The sequence below is a fragment of the Mustela putorius genome, unplaced genomic scaffold (assembly GCF_011764305.1).
Source record: "Mustela putorius furo isolate JIRA1106 unplaced genomic scaffold, ASM1176430v1.1 tig00000242_pilon_pilon_pilon, whole genome shotgun sequence".
NCBI classification, from domain to species: domain Eukaryota; kingdom Metazoa; phylum Chordata; class Mammalia; order Carnivora; family Mustelidae; genus Mustela; species Mustela putorius.
Window position 1 is genome coordinate 11,483,890 of NW_025421325.1, and position 6,435 is coordinate 11,490,324.

At 42.9% G+C, this 6,435-nt stretch overlaps 1 pseudogene; it reads left to right on the top strand.

Moving 5' to 3' along the window:
* Positions 1 to 4,086: 4,086 nt before the first annotated feature.
* LOC123391570 lies at positions 4,087 to 4,258 on the top strand (annotated as a pseudogene).
* The last annotated feature ends 2,177 nt before the right edge of the window (positions 4,259 to 6,435 follow it).

The window sequence follows — 6,435 nt, forward strand, 5'->3', positions numbered from 1 at the left end:
AGAGAAGCAGGCTCCCTGCTGAGCAAGGAGCCTGATGTGGGACTCGATCCCAGGACCCTGGGATCATGACCTGAGCCAAAGGCAGCTGCTTGACGAACTGAGCCACCCAGGTGCCCCTGTATCTTCATTCTTTACAAATGCTTCCACATCCTGCAAAACCTATGTTATTTAATGGATTTGTATGTCTTTCTCCTATTGATTTTTGTCCATGTCAATTTGAGTCTCAGGTCCAGCCAAAAAGAACCCTTCAAAGGTGAAGTAAAATTTTGCCTCCCCTGTCAGTCTCTAGTTTGGGCTGTGGTTCAGGCTGGAGAACACAGCTAGGCGTGCGGCACGCAGTCAATAAATACTCATTGAATGAAGGAATGAATACATTTAGGGCCTGTCTTCCAAGGTCCAGTTTTCTGTCGTAGGACTTTCCTCTCCCCCAGGTAATTATCACAGAAATAGTCACTCTCTTCAGTAGAGACATTAATCTTTATGACACCACAAGACAATACTGTCAAAATAGAACAGAGTAAGTCTAACATGTACAGAAATACAAATTTAGATTTATATATAAATTGGTTGGGTGTGGATGGCTGTGTTGGTTGGATGGGTGCCTGTTATAATTTTTACAAGGCCATTGCACAAAAGATTGGGGTAGAGCCAAGGGAAATGACATGGGTATTCTCAAACATACAGGGCATACTTCAGAATTTTGCTCAGAATTGCCTTGGAGAAGATTGAAAGACTTACAAGCCAGTGTCATGAAACCAAAGACCTCTGGGAGGGCTCGTAAATTATTGTTTGACCTGAAAAATGTTCCTTATAATTCAGAGAAGGCAGAGAAGAACATCCAAGGTTTAGATCCTAAGGTCGAAACTTTCTTCTTTTCCATTTTGTTCCATTTCCTTTTCTAGAAAATTTGTCTCTGTAGGAGATCCCTTAGTTACTGGAAGAACCAGTCCCAATCAACTGTAGTAATACTGGAACACATCTTTACTTTTCTAAAAATGAAAATTCCCTATCCAGTTAAGAATCATGTAGAGCTTTCCCTACACAATGCATTTCTACAAAAGTAATTTAAAAAAACATGAAAGAACCACCAGTTTGGTGGAGAGTCTTTTTAAACAGCCCCACTAGTTTGATTACAAATGTGGTTTTCTAGAGACATGCTTAGAATTCCTTGCAAATAAATATTTGCATGATATTTTTGTAGAAAGAGTAATTTCTCCTGGGATAAAATGAATTTTTAGAAATATTTTTGTCCTTTGCTTCATACCGCCTTTCAGTCCTATTAGGAATTTATAGAAATATTTCTATTAAATGGAAATAAGTACATCGAGTGTTATTATTTTGGTGAGCTTGGTTTAAAATGTGGGCCACATTCAAATTGTGGAGTATGCTGCTTTAAATAATTCACAGTAGAGCTAGAGGAAGACAAAAATACATCTGGACTGCAATTGGAGGCTTAGCTGACCATTTAAAGAAATCAGTCTCACTAGTAGCTAACCACCGTCTTTATGAGATGATAATTTCTGAAGCACAAATCCTGAGTTCTAGGGCATGCAGCTGGGAGTGGCTGTCCATCTATGGGATGTTTCCCCACCCTCCCTTTGGAACATTTTAAAGAAGATAATTCATCTCTCTCTAAAAAGAAACACAAAAGTGGGGCACCTGGGTGGCTCAGTTGGTTGGACGACTGCCTTCGGCTCAGGTCATGATCCCCGAGACCCGGGATCGAGTCCCACATCGGGCTCCCAGCTCCATGGGGATTCTGCTTCTCCCTCTGACCTTCTTCTCACTCATGTTCTCTCTCTCTGTCTCTCTCTCAAATAAATAATAAATAAAATCTTTGGGAAAAAAAAAAAAAAAGAAAAAGAAACACAAAAGGAGTTGTTTGACAAGGCTATTTGTGCACAAAATCCCATTTTCCCACCTAACCAGGAAAGGAGATTTTAAAATTTTGCATGGAAACCTCTCTGACCTGAACTATCCTTTTGTTTTCATCAGAGTTACCCTCAGTAAGGGTTTTTTACTTGGCCTGATACTTTATATTATTTTAAATACTTTATATTATATTTGTTTGCGGACAGCCTACTTATTGTTACATCAGGGTTTGGGGGGTTGTTGTTTTTTGCTTTGTTTTGGTTTGTTGTGTTTTTTACTCTACATCAAATTGAATGTTGTCATGAGGGAAATGGAATGAAAACTGAGTAGGTCTCAAGGCTATATTTATCAAAGTGTAGTGGTCAGAGCAATGAATGCAGGTACTAGGGGACTAGATTTAAACTTTAACATCGCTTTAAATGTTTATGATTGTGGCTTTAACCTACAGAAGGCTTCGTTTCCTAAAATATAGAACTCTGTAAATTCGACCTGGCATCTCGAACAGGAAGACCGCATTGGTGCGTATGTGCACACACACACATAGATGCTAGGGTAAGGTCCGAACTCCAGCAGAGTTTAGCGGAACCGGGACAGCATTCATATGACAGAGTTCATCCTAGCTTAAAGACAAGTTCAAGAGAGTATGTTTAAAAGGAAACCGGGTCTAAGGAATGATTTCTCACCATGGATTAAGCTTAATTAAGCTTGGCTTTCTTCCTAGACCTTGGTGAGGTCTTAACAACATCCTGACTCCTTTTGGGGGTCAGACCCTGCCAGGCTTCTCCTCCAGTCCACTCTGGGATCCTGCACGCTTGCCGGCTCCCATAGTTCTGGGTTCATAGTCACAGAGCGGGAGTTCTCTGATGAATCCGATTGCTCAGTTAGCCATCTCATGATCCGCATGCATCTTTCCAGACTGTTTTTTTCTCAAATAGACTGCCATGAGGACCTGAAAGTTGAACCACTTCTTCGGCCCCCAACTCTTCTCTTTTCCTTTTCTGTTCTACTTCAGGTAAGGCACATCAAGTACCTATATTATGCTTCTAGAGAAGGGGAGAATAAAAACCTAAAGCATAATCCAGACATATTTCCTGTCCTTTAAACACCATGCTACCTGCAAGCTCCAGCTCCTTGAGCTGTGTTACTCCAGAGGACAGGTCTCAGCATCTGCTCCCTGTTTCTGTCTTCTACCCCAGCACATAACGTCTTGAGCAGTGTGTTGAAACAGGAAATCGAATGTTTGAGGATAGTGAGCAAAGGCATTTTTGCATATTTGTTCGAGGACAGGTTAAAAGAGATCATTTGTTTTACACATTTCTTTAGTGTTCTGGGCATATTTACCCAAGTATGTGCTGGCAGCCCATTGAACAGGCAACATAGGTAGTCCTACTGTGTGTTAGGGCATGAGTGATTTACTAGTTGACGATACCTCTAATACTATTCCTTTGGTTTGGGAAGTTACAACTGATTTCTTTAAGCTCCAGGCTTTATGGAGACAAAAAGACCTGTTGAGTCAGCAGGGGTTGAGGGTTTTCTGGCTAGCAAGGCAAACTCAAGTCCAGAAGAAACTAAGAAACTAAGAAACTAAGCTAAGCTACCCGGAGAAGCTATGCATGGCTTGGTTCTTCCCAGGGACCACATTCCTTACATATTCCTTATTTAAGGATGGGCAAGGACCAGCAACCTCTGCTGCTTCCCAGCCCCTTTTTGGAAGGAGAGGGCTGGTGGGTGGGGAAGAATTAGCTGAACCATGAAACTCTTCAGCCATGGTCAGGCTGCAAGGAAAGGAGACCCGGGTAGTGGGAATTCCCTGGTGGTGTCTCTCCCCTCCCTGGCTTGTTCTGGCCTCCTGCCCAACACCTGAATAAGACAGGCGGTGTCTGTGGGGAGATGGCTGTGTTCCACTACGAACCTCCCACAGACTGAACATTTGACTCTACTCTCGCATTTACAACATCGTGAGAACAAAAGTTACTCCCAGAGAGCAGAGTGTACTTATGATTTATCAGAAAATGAGACAATGGCTGTAACATTGTAATAAGGGGACAGAGGAAATTGTTCACGTCTGCCAAGTTTCCTAATGTTACTTAAAGGACGTGCTCTGATTTTCATTAATTCTCTTTATGTAAGCAGAGCTTAGAATTCTTTCTCTGCAGGCAATGCTTATTATGCCCGCAGCCTTGGAAAACGTTCACCTCTCAATTGTTTATGTGGCTTGCTTGCCAGCCTTTTGGCTGAGATCAAGTGTAGTATCAGTTCTGATCAATATAATATCTGAAGACAATATATTAAATGCATTTTTGGAGCAGGGAGATGGACTAGGAGCTTCCTCTATCCACTGCGTGCATTGACCTGGCATGGCAGTAGCAGGAACCGTGCACCCTCCTGGGGTCATTACCCAGGTGTTTAAAGTCAGCTTGAGCTGGGGTGGGGCATGGCACGTGTTCAACAGAGACTCTGTCTGCTAGTGCTTCTACCTTGGAGTGCGTGGGCAGGTGGCTTGTGCCTGGCCTCCCAGAGGCAAAGGCTTCTCCCCATCAGTGACAGGGAGCCGTGGGCTTGCTCAGGTGGTTGCTGAAGGCCCTTGGGTTTTCTCCGGGCTGTGTGTCTTTACTATGCGGGTGCAAGGAGAGTCAGCAAAAGATGGTCCGGATGCCAATGCAGGGATGTGTGGAAGGCACTATTGGTTGGTCTTCTTACACACTCTGAACATGAATACACGTGCAATCGTGTCAACGGAGAAAACAGAAATTGTTCATGTGGATTGTGAAAGTGTGAGAAATTTGACAATAGACCTTGCCAAAATTAGTATTCAGTTATTTCCCCCACTGCCCTCATCCAGGCCTGATCCTGGAAGGGGAATGAGGCCTGTTCTCTGTGTTCAGGAGGCATATTCTCCAAATTAACAGTGTTTTCTAAAAATGGGCTTCTGTGGATAAGCTAATTACTCTGATCTTCATCATGACCAATGGCTAAAATACATGGGCAGAGGAAGGAAAATTCATGTGGATATAAATACAGAGGTGACTACACATCACATTTTATGTAGTATTCATTAATTTTAAGACAGCAGAACACTCCTTTCATCTGTAGTAAGGCTTTATCTTTTAGAATATCCACTAGCTTAAAGTACCTAGTACTCTGTTTTATTTTCAACTGACCTTGTCCTTCAGGAAACTTCCTTGATGAAGAAAGGAAAAAACAGGCACGGGAGAGGAAAAACCCTCCTAACATAAATGTCATAAACTCCCGAGCTGGCACCACGTGCCGGGCAGAGCTTCCGTTTTGCTTCGACTCTTTCCTCTGCCCATTCTTGGTTATGTGACTTTGGACCAGTTCCTTAACTGGTGGTACCATCTGAAGCAGTGACTGAACATGGCGGTGGTGGTGGGGAGGGACATGACACGGAAGTAAAAATACGAAGTCAGGGCTTGGAATAGAGCGTCACTTGGCACACGTGTGTAGGACGAATGAGACAAGCAGTGCCGGGAGTCTAAGTCTGGGGTGAGGACAGGGCTCTGCAGAGATTGACCAAGGGAAGGATATGTGATGGCAGTTGTGTGGGGCTGGGAGATGCTGAGGCAAGGCCTGGGGACTTGAAAGCAGAACAAGATAGGAGGTGCTCCTATGAAAAATTTAGGGCACAAAGAGGCCAAACCTTTCTCTGCCTTTGCACAGATGATCCGTGTGTGGTATGTCCCAAGCCTGTAATGATCCTTCCCCACACTTCCCACTCATTCGTATCCAACAGCCTTCCTATGGGCAGCAGAGAGGACCATATTTAAAAATCCATATTATTTGTTTTTTTGACTCTAAATCTAACTTTTAAGATAAAATTTTGGAATATTATTTTAATTTAATTTAATTTTATTTGACAGACAGAGATCACAAGTAGGCAGAGAGAGAGGCAGAGAGAGAGAGAGAGAGAGAGAAGAGGAAGCAGGCTCCCCGCTGAGCAGAGATCCCAGTGCTGGGCTCCATCGCAGGACCCTGAGATCATGACCTGAGCCGAAGACAGAGGCTTTAACCCACTGAGCCACCCAGGTGCCCCTGGAATATTATTTTTTAAAAAAGTGAAGAGAATCAAGCTTCAGCCAGATTGCATCTATTGCAAAGTTACTTCTCCATTTTGTAAGTGGTCATCAAGAGATGAAGCTTGAGTTCGTGTGAGTTCTCCAGGTGTATTTTGATGTTGTTACCCAGCAGATTATGTTGAAAGGAGCAGGAGAAGAAGCAATCACCAGGCAGAGAAGAGAGGAAAAAAAGATGATCCCCCAGATATCTGGGATTTGCTGAGCATGACATATTACTATTTCCTTGAAATGGACACTGGAAAGGGACACATAGTTTTACTTTAAAATGTGATGCTTTTTTAAAATATGAAACAATGAGATTATTTGCCAGATTCTGTGGGGTTATTATTAAGTTACTGCCATAACCAGGTCTGAAAAGAAACCCAAGGATCTGGAATGAGAAAGTGGAAAACAAAGAAAGAGTCATGGTGTTTTGACTCTGGGTTAAGGAAAGGGAACATCCACAATTAAGGTGTGAATCAGGGAGGGA